At 34.8% G+C, this 15,430-nt stretch overlaps 1 protein-coding gene and 1 pseudogene across 3 annotated transcripts in view; both read right to left on the bottom strand.

Moving 5' to 3' along the window:
• LOC125961821 (AT-rich interactive domain-containing protein 1A-like) overlaps positions 1 to 15,430 on the bottom strand; it is a 469,905-nt gene that overhangs the window by 234,990 nt on the left and 219,485 nt on the right. Inside the window, exon 6 of one of the 3 annotated variants that reach the window (XM_049700849.1) lies at positions 11,071 to 11,082. The exons of the other annotated variants lie outside the window; for them this stretch is intronic. The gene's annotated coding sequence lies outside the window, so the exon portion shown is untranslated. Of the gene's footprint in view, positions 1 to 11,070; positions 11,083 to 15,430 lie in introns of those variants that run through there. 3 annotated transcript variants of the gene reach the window in all.
• LOC125961664 (ferritin light chain-like) overlaps positions 1 to 15,430 on the bottom strand; it is a 438,815-nt pseudogene that overhangs the window by 255,415 nt on the left and 167,970 nt on the right.

Raw genomic sequence — 15,430 nt, 5'->3', positions numbered from 1 at the left:
CCAAAGAAGATATACAAATGGCCAATAAGCACATAAAAGATATTCAACACCATTAGTTATTAGGGAAATGCAAATGTAAACCACAATGAGATAGCACTTCAGACCTACTAGGATAGCTATAATTTTTTTTAATTCAAATTAAAAAGTTTTGGCAAGGATGTGGAAACATTGGAACCCTCATTTATTGCTTGTGGGAATATAAAATGTTACAGCTGTTTAGAAAATCGATTTGAAAATTCCTCAAAATGTTTATCATAAAGTTACTTAATGGTCCAGCAATTCCCAGAAAGTCCACCAAAAAACACTGAACACATAGGTCCACGCGAAAACTTGTGTACAAATTTTTACAGCAGTCCTTTTCGTAATAGCCAAAAGGTAGAAACAATCCAAATATCTGTCAATTGATGAATCTATAAATAAAATATGGTATATCCATATAATAATGTTATTCAGTCATAAAAATATAGGGATTATTGATAGATGCTACAGCAACAATGAATCTTGAAAATATCATGTTAAGTGAAAGAAGCTAGACATGAAAGGCCAGACATTGCAGGATTCTGTTTATAAAAAATGTCCAGAATAGGCAAGTCTATAGGGATAGAAAGTAAATTATCAGTTGCCAGGCAGAAGAGGGGTATATGGAATAGGTGCTAATGGGTACCTCATTCCTTCTGGGGTGTTAGAAATGGAGAATTAGATAGTGGTGATGGTTACACAACTTTGTGAAGGTACTAAAAACCATTAAATTTTACACTTTAAAAAGGTAAAGTTTATGCTATGGGAATTACATCTCACCTTATATATATGTAAATAAAGTATGTATGAAACAATCTGTATATATTTTCATATATATACACATATATATGAAACAAAACTAAAACTGACAATTGATATGTTTTACCCCTCCATAAAGTTGAGAGAGAGGTTGCATATCCAGAATGGCCACTAATGCTTAATCCTACATCATGAAGATTGTCCTAACCATGAGAATCTTTGTGTTCTGTATTCTGTGTTAACTAAATAGGTATGAGAATGATTGCCATTCTGAGATGTCAGGATGTGAGGTATGATTGGCTTTATATCCTTACAAAGCTGATGTACATGCTTTGGAGCTGGTGATGTTCTTAAGTGAGGGAAGGTATAAAAGATCAATTTCCTTGTTCAAAAATGCACAAGTACCCATTAATCATCTTTCTCTGAGATTAAAATGGATTAGAGGAGAATATTTTTCTTTTAATCCTAAAAACAAATATTCCCCGAGTCCACTAGAGGAAAATTAATTTTACTGCATCTCCTTAAACATTTTCTTAAAATTTTTTTTAAGTATTGCACCTACACAAATACAATGTTTTGATTTCATTCCAGAGATACAATTTATAAAGTTTATAACCTAATAAATATATAAGCATGCATTTAACAAGTTGATTTTAGAGAGACATAGTGTCAATAACCATGTCCTTATGTGATTTCTAAAAAAATAATTCAGTCTGAATTTCTTTACACTGCTTAGATTTCCCATGTTAGAAAATCTGTTTTAAAAATAGCACTTAGTGTTCTAATTCTCCTAATTTAGTGTCTGGCAGCTGCCCACTTGCAACTATGTAAATACCAAATTATTCCATCTGATTATCAATTGCTTCATTAGTTTTCTGCAGGTTAATTGCATTTTAGATCATACTTTCAAGTTTCATATTATATCAGCAATTTTCTAGCTCATATTTAATACAAGCAATTTAATCAAAATGTTGCAAGTGTAATCAGAGTACAGTGATGGACATTTTTTCTTTATTAAATATCTTGCACCCCCCCACAGCTTATACAACATAAAGTGTTCATTAGTTCCTAAACAGTACCTCTGTGTTTTCACATTAATGCAGCTAATATTTGGATGTGATGGCAGGGGAAATAAAACAAGACCTCATAATTGCCATCACATTTCTAGACTCTTCACAATTCACATCTTATTCTGAATATTTATTTATTTCTATAACAGCACCCTTTCTCTCAATAGGAAAGCTGCACTAACCTCTGAACTGATTTCCTGCTTCCATGTTTGTCTTGCAACTCTCCCTACTCCACCCCAGAACTCTTCTCCATTTAGGGTTCTGACTATCAAGTTAAAGATGTAAATGGGATCATGTCATTCCACTACTCAAAATCTTCTAGTCACTACCTATTTTCGAATAAAATCAAAATCTTTCGATGGCCTACAAGCATGGATGTTATCTGCACCTCCTCATGATTCTGATTTTATTACCTTCCCGCTATTTTAGATATACAGTAACCTTTATTTTTTGGACATTAGGCCAAATTTGACAATAAGCCCATTCCCACCTACACCAGTTCTGCTTCCTCTGCCTGGAATTATCTTCTGATATCTACTTAGAGTACTACATCACATCATTTTACTCTATGATATGCTCAAGTAGCTCATTAACAGTGAGGCCACTCCATTCCTAAGCAATTTTACATCTCATAGCTTATGTTCTTTTCCTTGTGTCGATCTTATTTTCAGCAAGCTTCTTCCCTTAGCCCTAGGGTAGCTACAGCAATGTCAAGCGTAATGTCACTTTAACCTCCTATCTAGTAGGAAGAATAAGTAGGTGTCCTGAGTCTGTCTTTCTCTTACACTAATGATAACAGGATGAACTGTGGTCAAGGGGATAGGATTAGAAAAAAAAAATTGCCTGCTTGTGAAATTGAGAACAGGTTAAGTCCATCCAAACTGAGTGAGCTAAAAATGAGGAATAGACAGTTTCCCACAGAGATGAATATATTCTTTTATCAGTATGTGAGTAGATTGAAGACAGGAAGAAACAAACACTTTGGTAAATCGATAGTGTGCAAATATCCTACTAAAACTAAAAATGTATATGTTTAAATAAAGATAATATTTCAGAATTCCAAACTTTTATAAGCTTATTGGAGAAATATTGGAAGATCAAGGAAATCAGTGTCTTGTTTAACTCAAAAACCTAGAGAAAATTTTTATTAGAATTTTGATACATATGGACAATATAGATACTCTAAAGTGCTTATTTGCCATTTGTGTAAATTTTGGTTTGTCCGTTTTAATTAATGTTTGCTACAGTTTTACTCTTAAAAAGTATAATCTCAAATAATATCTTATATTTTGGCACTAAATTTGAAAACATAAAGAAAACTTTCTTTGCTTTCGTTCATAACAGAAATAATGCTATCTTGTTCACACTCCTTTTTACCACTGTTTTCAGCCTTTTTTCTCAAGAATTACGTTTTCTCATTGTATTCTTGTACATCCAGTCATGAATTTCTGTCTGCCTTAATTTTATTTGTCTTTCTACAAGAGATCTAAAGAACCAAGCCCATCAAAATAGAAGAGTATCAATAAACTATCACCAGCCTTTACAGGAAAAAGTTAGTGTATTTGCCTATTCCGTGTCCTTTTTCGTAGCATATCTGAGAAATGATTATATTAAAAACAGGCCCAGAGTTAGGCAGTAATATTGAAAATGACAGTAGGAAAAGGAAGTAAGTTTGTCATGGAGAAAACACTAGCATGGACTAGTCTTCTGTTCATAACAGGCCTGGCTGGAATGTGGTCGGTGTTCATTTCTATTATGTTTATTTTCTAATTTCCTGAATAGCTATCAGCTTGAACATTCTTTTAAAGATAGAATTATTATTGGAGGAATATGAAAGTTGTTTACTTTCTTTACCTTTTATGATTTTTAGAAAAATCATTTATTTATATAGGTGTGTGTATATATATATATATATATATATATATATATATATATATATATATATATATATTTGGCCGTGTTGGGTCTTCGTTGCTGCGCACAGGCTTTCTCTAGTTGCAGTGAGTGGGGGCTACTCTTCGTTGCGGTGCGCGGGCTTCTCATTGTGGTGGCTTCTCTTGTTGAGGAGCACGGGATCTAGGTGCATGGGCTTAGTTGCTCCGCAGCAAGTGGGATCTTCCTGGACCAGGGCTCGAACCCATATCCCCTGCATTGGCAGGCAGATTCTTAATCACTGCGCCACAAGGGAAGTCCCTACTTTTCTTATTTCACCTGTTTTTTCCTTAGGAAATGTATAAAGGCAAAGATAGGAAAAGTATAAATTATTTTTAAAGATATCTCATACATTTATTAAGTGATCTGCACCCTTCAAGTACAGAGATGTGTCATATTATTGCTTTAAGTAAACACTCAATGTACATTTAAAAAACTTGGTTTAGTTTAGTTTTCTTCAACTAAAAAATTACGGATTCATAGTTTTCATATTTGGTAGATGAATATTATACTATTAAGAGCCAAGTAATCTTGAAATACCTGAGTAAATTTATTAAGTGAACAAAACTGGGCCTTTTAATCATTTGCAGTTAGGGAAGAAGAGATCATAGCTAACTAAAAGAAAGATTATTTCCCAATCATCTCTTTCTCAGTCCAATATATTCTTGTATAACAAAAGATGCTGCAGTGGTGGTGGATTACGTGTCCCAGCAATGTCCCACACAAGTGTTGTCAGGTTAAAGGAAATTTTACTGACCTCCTGTCAAGATGCAGGAATAGCAAAATACACGCACAAGGAAGGCTAATCCAGAGAGTAACCTGCAAGTTCTCTCTTCTTGGCTTCTCAAATGCACAAATAGGTGATGAGCTCCCTGCCATCTTGCTTACCTTTCTTTGAATTGACCTTTATTCACAATTACTTTAATATTCCATCCCGAGTTTGTCTTTGACCCCCCTCCAGAAGGAAGCATGAATGTGCACTTCCAGTTCCAAGGTATATGTAAAACTATCACAAAATCCATAATTTTATGCTCATTACTTTCCTGTTTCAGTTATACAGACCCTAAATTCTCTAATCTCATATGCTTGTAAAATGAATTAAGAAAAAGAAGTAACTCACGTTTATTAAATTGGGAAATACTAGTAAACACAAGGGACCCTCACTCTTACCTGTGATTGTAAGATTTCTTTGCTATAATGTAGCCCAAAGCAATAGAGGGAAAAAAGGGGAAAAAAAACCCTGAGTCAATAAGTGTTTTGCTTTTGAAAAAAAGAGATAAACATTATGTACTTCCATGCAGCTGTCAAACAACAGAGAAAACTGACTTAATTAGGATAAACTCAAGGTCAGTTTACAGGGCTAGGCATTGATGACTAAAATGTCACCTATTGACCTCCTCAAATAATTAGATTCTCCATTTAAATAGTCACTGAGAATGCATTTTAAAAGGCAAAATAACTGCCATTAAACCATTCTGTTTTATTTGAGGTCTCAGACACTGTTTTGTCACCTCCATAGTGTGCTGTTAGTAATTTAAATAATTAAGCTTTGGAAGATTGGTATGTTAATTTAAACTTCTCTGACAATTGTTCTTCCTGTTTTTTTGCCATGTGTCATTGCCAGTAATTTCATAAACTGTGGAAGCCGTGAGGAAAGAGTTTATAATTTGCAATGAATTTCTCTTTCTGTTGAAAATGAGAACGATTATAAAATTTTATTTAGCCATTTATCCAAGATGGTAATACACTACACCCAGGATTATAGGCCTGTAAGTTTGAAATCTTTCAGTGATTTAATGCTACTGTCCTCTTCCAGCTCCATGGTAACCTGATTATACTGTCTTGAAGTAGTAAACATACTGCCTGATATCTAAATACATGCAGAACTTTTGCCAAAGTCACAGCATTTACTTATGAATTTCAGTGGTGTCGGTCAGGGGAGTGTCAGTGAAAGCCAAGGCTTTAACTTGAGTCTTGATACTGATCACCAAAAGAACTTGGCTGGAGACAATGTCTTTAAGCCACAGATTTTGCAGGTGAATTAGCAAATTAAAGGTGACAATATGAATTTTTTAAAAGTCTGAATAAATGCAAGTGTAGGCAGTAACCCAACCTAGGAATCAGAAGACCCAGAACTAGGCCATGTTCTATACTTTGAAACTTTGGGGAGAAATACATTTACCTTCCAGAATTTATTTACAGAGATTTTGATTTAATATGAAATGAGAAAGTATAGGACCTACTATAAAATGCAAATATAGTTAGGTACTTTTTTTTTTTTTTTTTTTGCAGTACGTGGGCCTCTCACTGTTGTGGCCTCTCCCGTTGTGGAGCACAGGCTCCGGACGCGCAGGCTCAGCGGCCATGGCTCACGGGCCCAGCCGCTCCGCGGCATGTGGGATCTTCCCAGACCAGGGCACGAACCCGTGTGCCCTGCATCGGCAGGCGGACTCTCAACCACTGCGCCACCAGGGAAGCCCAGTTAGGTACTATTAACAGATGGGAAAAGAGGCTTAAAGAAATACAGTATTCAGTACAAGTTAGTAATTGGGAGGATAAGGATTTAATACCAGGCCATTGGATGTCATACATAAGCCACAAGCTTAACTTTTTACACAACATTATATTTGCTCCAAACTGATAATTTAGGGGTCAAGTAGTGGAGGTAAAGAAAACTCAAAATGAATAAGTCATCTCAAATATTCCACTTTCTTCCTTTCCCAGAAGTGACCTAACTCTCTTTATCTCTTACTGGCCAGGGCCATTCACTCTGGTGCCTACTAGAGAGGTCATGGGATCACCCCCTGCTCCATCCACAATAGTCAAAGCCATCTTAGCTATCTTTATTTACACAAGGAAAAAAGAAGGTAACAGTGAATCTATGAAAAAAAAATCTTTGAAAACATGGGAAAAGAGGGTAAGCCCAAGCTAAGTGTTTTGTAATCATTTTAATTCTAAAGTTGGCTGATGAATTAAAATATTATGAATTATTTGACATGCTTACAGTGAAGAGACCTCTCCCCTTGAATATGGGCAAACTGTGTGACTGCTTTCACCCATTGTATATGGAGGAAATGATGTAGTTCCATCTTCTGGGCCCAGACTGCTTTCACTTTCTGTCTCTTATGACACACATCTTTAGAACCCAACTATCATGCAGTGGGAAGCCCAAGATACACTAGGAGCCATGCAGGACAGTGCATTCTGCAACTCTAGCTGAGCTCACAACCAACAACCAGGAGTGGTTCTCAGCAATGTGAGTGAGACATCTTGGATATCCTGCCATGTTGGACTTAAAATGGCTCTGTTCCCAACTACTCTCCAACTGCATTCACAATGAAAGGCATCAAGCAAGAACTGCCCAGCTGATCCTAGTCAACTCAGAGAAACATGATAGAAAATAATACATTTTTTTGCTTTAAGCCATTACATTTTGTGCTGTCTCAAATAGCAAGAGACAACTGGAGCAGGTTATCATACACCCAGTTATCTATCCAACACAGCAAGTGTAATGCTTTATACCAGCTAAAATATACCTGCACCTGGCATGGCCCAACTCTGGCATCTGTTTAAAACTTGTTACCCAGGATCCTGTCATAACTTGACCCTCAATCAGTATCTTGATGTGCCTCAACTATTTTGGATTTCTCTATGAAGAACTTCTGCAGGCAGTTCAAAATTAAGTAAATTTTACCTTCCTTCACCATGTCCATTTCTTCCTATATTACTTTCTCAGGTTAATGGAAATAGATCTTTAGAGGATATGTGACTCTGAAATTCTGTTACTTTTTGCTTGAAACGTTTTTGGAATCTAACCTCTTTCTATTACCATATATTGATTAAAGTGTTTCATATCCAGAGTTTCTCTGTCCAATTTTCCACTTACCAATTTATCTTCTACATAGTTCCTTGGACTATTTTTCCGGAAGCAAAACGTAATAACGCCATTACTACACTTAGTTGATTCATTGTAGAAAACATTTTTTTCCCTCAGTCTGCAAGATGCCGGGTAGAAGTTGCACTGGACAGATCTCTGAAGGTTCAGACTTCGGGACTAACTAAGATTCAGAGAGCCAATACATGTCTTTGCAGGAATAAAGCCACATTAAAAAAATAGTAAGAAGAAATCCTTAGGTAATATTAACAATGACAGATACTGTTCTAAACATCCTACATATTTTTACTCATTTAATCATCACAATATTTTTATTAGGTAGGTACTATTATTATTCCACAGAGGTTAAATAATTTGGACCTACTGCACACCTATATCCCTTTAGAATATGAATGCTTGATAAGCATTTGAAATCTCTAACAGTTTTCATAGATGTCATGAGATTTATGAAATACATGGAAAAAAGCAAAGCATATAGATTAGGAAATCTAGGTCTGCTTCAAAAAATCATAGTATATAGATATCAAGTTGCTCCATCAAAGCATAAGAGTATACTGGACAGGACTTCAAAGTCATCTCCAGAGCTAGGAAAATTTTTGAAAGCATACATTTTCATAAAAGGAGGAATTTTATGGGAGCAGCTTCTGTAAAAATGAAATAAATGGTATAGAAGGTGTGTCCTAGAATATAAACTCATGATACTGGTCAATTTTTATTAGCACTTCTCACCTTTTCCCCCTAAATGTGCATAGGTAAAAAGATACATATTAGAACCCAGAGTAAAGGATGTGGGTCACAGTATCTCTTTATTCTGTCCCTCCTAATGTATGTTACATATATTACACATGTATAGCAGAAGTCATAGAAATTTTATTTTTTTTCTGAGATTTTTGACTCAACTCTGAAATTTGAGGACAATAGGAACTCTTGAAAAAGAGTAACCCAGAAGCTGACAGTGTCACTCACCCTCAAGCCTTGCTGAGAAATACACTAACTCCTTAACATCACTTTCTTCACCCCATCCTATCTATATAATCAGAAGAGACTGGATAATCTATATAATCAGAAGACTGGAATTCACTGATAAAGGGAAATCATTGGAGTGGTGAGTCCTTTGACTTTTCCTATGACTCTGTTGAATATGAATAATGAAAATAAGATTTTTCTTATACTTGAAATTTAAAATATAAGAAGGGTGACTTGATATAAAATGGCTGAAAAAATGATGAAGTGACATATAAAGACACTTCTATTTTAACAGAGTCCATATTTTTTAATATATTAGTATCAAATAGTATAGAGCAGTTTAGGAATAACAATCAATAGCACATGTGACAACCCAGTTCTCCACATATTTCTCAAGGTATATTTTCTTTTTAAATTTCTACTTTAGTTTGTTTGAGAATTAGCTCCATACCTTTATATGGTATAATACCACTACTTTTTTATTTTATAAGAGAGTATTGATCCCTACTATGGAAGATGGAAATTCTAACTCACTTGGCATCTCTCCATTGCTGACCTCAAATATGTTTGAAAGTTATAATATTAATTTCCATTCTTGTATTTAATGGAAATATCTTAAAATTAATGTTCTTTTCTGTCTAAGTTACCTTTGCACAGAGTTAATTATTTAGTTCTAAAAAAAATCAGCCTGACCCAGAATCAAATTACTTTCCATTGCCTACAAGCTATAGCTTTCAACAGTTTTAGCTGATCCTTTTGGCATTTTTCCCCCTATCTCTAAATTGCATGCTTATCTTGCTACTCTTTTTTGTATGTTTTAATCACTAATTACATTAATCTGTGAGATACATGAGTTTATTCTACCTTTTCCATTTCTCTGACTTTTCATCTTCCAAGCCTCTCAAAGCTGATATATTGTAAATTTTGTTAGATCACTATTCAGTCATTATAATGTTATTACCACATGAAAATGTCCAGCAATGCTTCATTCTTTCATTTAACAATATTCAGTAAGTGCCTATTATGTGCTAGACAATCTTCTAAGCATTTAAGATACATTGGTGAGTAAAAATATATTAAAATGCTTTACCTTATGGAGTTTACATTAAAGAGAATATAAACAATAAACACAATAAGTAAATTTAAGAGAGTATTGGAAGGTGATAAATACTATGGCCAAAGTAAAAAGTGGAGCAGAAAAAAGGATATCTGGAATTGCCTGTAGGAAATGTAGGATACAATGTAAATAGGGAGCCAGGCAGTGAAAGTGACACTTGAGCAAAGAAGTGAATGAAATAAAAGGATCAGCCATGCAAATACATTGGTCAAATCATTCCAGGCAGAAAAAATGGTGAGCGTTAAGGCTCCTTTGGCTGGAACACATCTAGATTAAATCCAGGGATTTAGCTAACAGGTTAGTAGTGGATGTGGTGTGGGAGAAAATAAATGGCTAGATCATGAAAGGCCTTGTGAACTATTGTCCAAACTTTGGTTTTATCTATGAGGGGAATGAGAAACCGTTGCAATACTGTGAGCAGGTAAATGCTCATACTTAAAAAAAAAAAAAAAAAAAATCAACCTGGCTGCTCTGTTGAAAATGGAACACTGGGCAGCAGCTGAAGGAGTGGAAAGAACAGTGATAAGCTCACAGCAAATAAAAAATGATGGTAGAACAGACTCAGAGATAGCAGCTGAGATGGTGAGAGGTGCTCGGATCTAGATGCATTTTAAATGTGAGCAAACAGGATTTTCTAAGTGATTGGACATTAAAAAAAAAAATGAGGATTCAAGCATGACATCACAGTTTTTGTGATGAACACTTGGAAAGATGGAGTTGCCATAAAATAAGAGGCATGGCTTCAGGAGGAGCAGACTGAGGTGAAAAAGAAAATTAGCAATTCATCTTTACACATGTTGAGTTGAGATGCTGGACAGATAAACTTGCAAGCTGAAGCTGAGACAAAGGCCAGTATTACCAGTGGAATCATGGAACTCAGAATATAGATGAAATGCATGAGACTGGAAGAGAACACCAAGGAAATGAAAATAGAAAGAAAAGTTCTGAGTATTAAGCCCTGGGACACTTCAACATTAAAAACAAAATGGAGAAAGAAGGAAGAATCAGCATAGATGACAAACCTACAGCTAACATCATACTCAATGGTGAAAAGCTGAAAGCATTTCCTCTAAGATCAGGAACAAGACAAGGATGTCCACTCTCACCACTTTTATTCAACATAGTTTTGGAAGTCCTAGCCACAGTAATCAGAGAAGAAAAACAAATAAAAGGAGTTCAAATTGGAAAAAAACAAGTAAAACTGTCACTGTTTTCAGATGACATGATACTATACATAGAAAATCCTAAAGATGCTACCAGAAAACTGCTAGAGCTCATCAGTGAATTCAGTAAAGTTGCAGGATACAAAATTAGCACACAGAAATCTGTTGCACTTCTATACACTAACAACAAAAGATGAGAAAGAGAAATTAAAGAAACAATCCCATTTACCATCGCATCAAAAGGAATAAAATACCTAGGAATAAACCTACCTAAGGAGACAAAAGACCTGTACTCCAAAAACTATAAGACGCTGATGAAAGAAATCAAAGATGAAACAAACAGATGGAAAGATATACCATGTTCTTGGATTGGAAAAATCAAGTGTCAAAATGACTATCCTACCCAAAGCAATCTACAGATTCAGTGCAATCCCTATAAATTACCAATGGCATTTTTCACAGAACTAGAACAAAGAATATTAAAAATCTGTATGAAGACACAAAAGACCCTGAGTAGCCAAAGCAATCTTGAGAAAGAAAAACAGAGCTTGAGGAATCAGGCTCCCTGACTTCAGACAATACTAAAAAGTTACAGTCATCAAAACAGTATGATACTGGCACAAAAAGAGAAATATAGATCAATGGAACAGGATAGAAAGTCCAGAAATAAACCCATGCACCTATGGTCTGTTAATCTATGACAGAGGAGGCAAGACTATACAATGGAGGAAAGACAGTCTCTTTAATAAATAGTGCTGGGAAAACTGGACAGCTACATGTAAAAAAATGAAATTAGAACATCCTTTAACACCATACACAAAAGTAAACTCGAAATGGATTAAAGATCCAAATGTAAGACCAGATACTATAAAACTCTTAGAGAGAAACATAGGCAGAACGCTCCTTGACACAAGTTGCAGCAGTATCTTTTTCTGTCTCCTACAGTAATAGAAATAAAAACAAAACAAAAAAACTGGGGCCTAATTAGACTCAAATCTTTTGCACATCAAAGGAAACCATAAACAAAATGAAAAGACAACCCACAGAATGGGAGAAAATATTTGTAAATGATGTGACCGACAAGGGATTAATCTCCAAAATATACAAGCAGCTCATGCTGCTCAATATCAAAAAAACAAACAACCAAGGCAAAAAATGGGCAGAAGACCTAAATAGACATTTCTGCAAAGAAGACATACAGATGGCCAAGAGGCACATGAAAAGATGCTCAACATCGCTAAATATTAAAGAAATGCAAATCAAAACTGCAAGATATCACCACACACCAGTCAGAATGGCCATCATCAAAAAGTCTATAAACAATAAATGCTGGAGAGTGTGTGGAGAAAAGGGAACCCTCCTACACTGTTGGTGGTAATGTAAATTGGTATAGCCACTATGGAGAACAGTATGTAGCTTCCTTAAGAAACTAAAAATAGAGCTACCATATGATCCAGCAATCCCACTCCTGGGCATATATCCAGAGAATAACATGGTTCGAAAGGATACATGCACCTCAATGTTTATTGCAGAGCTGATTACAATAGCCAAGACATGGAGGCACCCTAAATGTTCATCAACAGAGGAATGGAAAAAGAAGATGTGGTACATTTATACAATGGAATATTACTCAGCAATTAAAAACAATGTAATAATGCCATTTGCAGCAACATGGATGGACCTGGAGATTATCCTACTCCAGGTAAAGTAAATGAAGTAAATCAGACAGAGAAAGGCAAATATCACATGATATAGCTTATATGGGGAATCAAAAAAAAAAAGGATACAAATGAACTTATTTACAAGGCAGAAACAGACTCACAGACTTGGAGAACGAACTTATGGTTAGCAGGGGAGAAGGGTGAGGGGTACAAAGATTGGGAGTTTGGGATTAACAAGTACATACTACTGTAGTTAAAATAGATAACCAACAAGGATCTGTATAGCACAGGGAACTCTGGTCAATATTTTGTAATAACCTAAATGGGAAAATAATTTGAAAATTAATAGATACAAGTATATGTATGACTGAATCATTTTGCTGTACACCTGAAACTAATACAACATTGTTAATCAACTATGCACCAATATAAAATTAAAGAAAAGAAAAGAAAAAGAAAAAGAGACTAAGAATGAGTTTCCAGAGAATAAGAAAAACTGAAGGAGTGTGAGCTGTCTTGGAAGCAGAAGAGGGACATGTATGGATGAAGAGAGTGATAAACTATCAAATTATGTTCCTAGTTTTCTGAAATGTTATGTTGATACGCTTTGCCGTAGGTCTTCATTGATTCATTTGTTGGCACTCTAGGCCTGTCAATCTTCCTTTCTTTGGCTCTGCGAACTCCTCTCAATGTTCTCTCTTCTAAAACTTCTTTTATTTCTGTGTATACTTTGCAGATGGATTGTTTGATGGTTTTGTTACTTTCTAATAATTTCCATTTCATGTTTTCTATTTTATTAGAGATTTCTTGTTCTTTTATTTAATGTCTCAAATTATTTTTTGTCCTCTGAATATTGCTTTTAATGGCATCCACTTGACTAATGCTGTAACTTTTTTTTAATGCCCAGAAGCTGGCCGTTTTATCTTCCTGAACAGTTTCTGATCTTTACCAACTGTTTTTATTATATCCTTTTTTGTTTATTGCAGTCTCAATCTATTACAATAGAGGCTTTTTGGTTTCATTGTTTGTTTTTTAAAGCAAAGTTCTAGTGATCCCTGGTTGTTTTCTTATCTTTAAAAGCAAAGTTATAAAAACATTGTTTGAAAATTCTGCACTTACAGATGGGGTTTCTTTTCTGTGGTCATTACTGAGGTATCACCTAGCTGAGCCATTTCAGTAGGGAATCCTCTATGTCAGAACTTTTAGTCATTCTTTGAGCTAATAAGGTTTTCTAGCTTGGAAGAATATATGCCTGGCTAAGTGCTCTCAAAAGTTGTACAATTGTAGCAGGAAAAGATATTAGTGGGTCCCAACATTTATAATATTGGTATGTAAACTTTCCTTTAAACAACCATACCTGTTATCTGTCAGTCCAGGGCCTTTAATTACCCTCTTCAGAGAATAATGCTTAGTTTCTGCTATATAGAAGTGGAATCATCCCCAGGTTGCATGGAATGAGGCAAGTGAAACATGGGTATAATTTCCTTTTAGATATACTGTCAATCAATCTTCCTGTTTTCATATCAAGTTCACCTCCACTTACATGTTTGTTACAGCCAATTCCAGAAACTTATGGGAGTTCAAACCCACAAGTCAGATTGCTCCTCGGCACACTATACAGTTTCCAGAACATTGTTCCTGATTTTTCCTCCCCTGTTTCCTTTTTAATTTAGTCCTTAAAACTTACTCAATTGGAAGGTTTTGTGAGTTTGTGGAGGTTAAGTGCTGTCTGACATGAAGATGTCTCCTGTAACATTTTAAACTTTAATATGATACAATATTTGTGTATTTCCTTTCATTTTTGCCTTATCATCCATGTTACTCAAATTAGCAACATTCTTAACTTTACACTAACACTTATATCCTGTACTGAAATTATAATACTTATCACTTTTCTAAGTTTCCTAAAAATACTAGAAAACCATAAAGCTGATTTAATCAGATTTATAGTAACTTTGTCATGTCCTATTGTTTTCTTTCTTTCCCTATGAGTATTTTAAAAGTAGCTCCAGAATATTCAAAGAGAATGTTTTTAGTGTCACCAAAAAGTGGATTTACTTTTCTTACATTCAACTAATTTCTTAAAACCATTCTAAATTATAATGCAGTGATTTATGTTCATTTTTTATTTGGTTGATTGTTTTTGTTATTTATGGAGGTTTATTTGCCCTCTCTGCTAATGGAAATATGAATAGTATGCCTTTTACACATTCTCATGTTTATAAGTTTCATCATTATACCTATTGCATAGAATCCTTTTTATTTCTGGAGATATCCACCTGTGAGACATGTCAAGTGGAACCAAAATGCCCATCTTCCCCTTATCCTTTTCATAATTAAGTATGCATTTCTTTGAACAGAATTCCTTGGTCTGTTTATATTGTACAGACATTTTTGTTCTACTTTTGGAATTTCACATCATTGTTTTCTAACCCTGGCGGTCTTTCTTCCCTGATTGATTGTTAATCTAATATTTCTGTGATTCTATTAAGTACTGTAAGGTAAAAGAAAACCCATAGAGTTTATTCAGTTTTACTAACAGTAACTCATGTACCCTTAGCTTCTTCAAAAGGCTAAAGGGACAGAGATTAGACAATAGCTACTTTCCAGAAATAATCCCATGATCTGACATTTATTGCTAGGACAGCTAATATAGTCTAGTTCCTTATGTCGGGAAGAATTCAGTATTTATGTGGCACTTCATATCTTCACAATGATCTTCAATCATTAATAAAACATTTCCCATGACATTCCTGTCAGAGAGGTCAGTATAACTATCAGTAACAAGAACCTCTTAATAACAAAATAGTAAAAGAGTTACCATATCCTCTTTGTTTCTTGGTGTTAAT

The sequence above is a fragment of the Orcinus orca genome, chromosome 17 (genome assembly GCF_937001465.1).
Source record: "Orcinus orca chromosome 17, mOrcOrc1.1, whole genome shotgun sequence".
Taxonomy (NCBI): Eukaryota; Metazoa; Chordata; class Mammalia; order Artiodactyla; family Delphinidae; genus Orcinus; species Orcinus orca.
The sequence above is the reverse complement of the archived record's forward strand: the minus strand, read 5'-3'. Positions and strand labels throughout refer to the sequence as shown.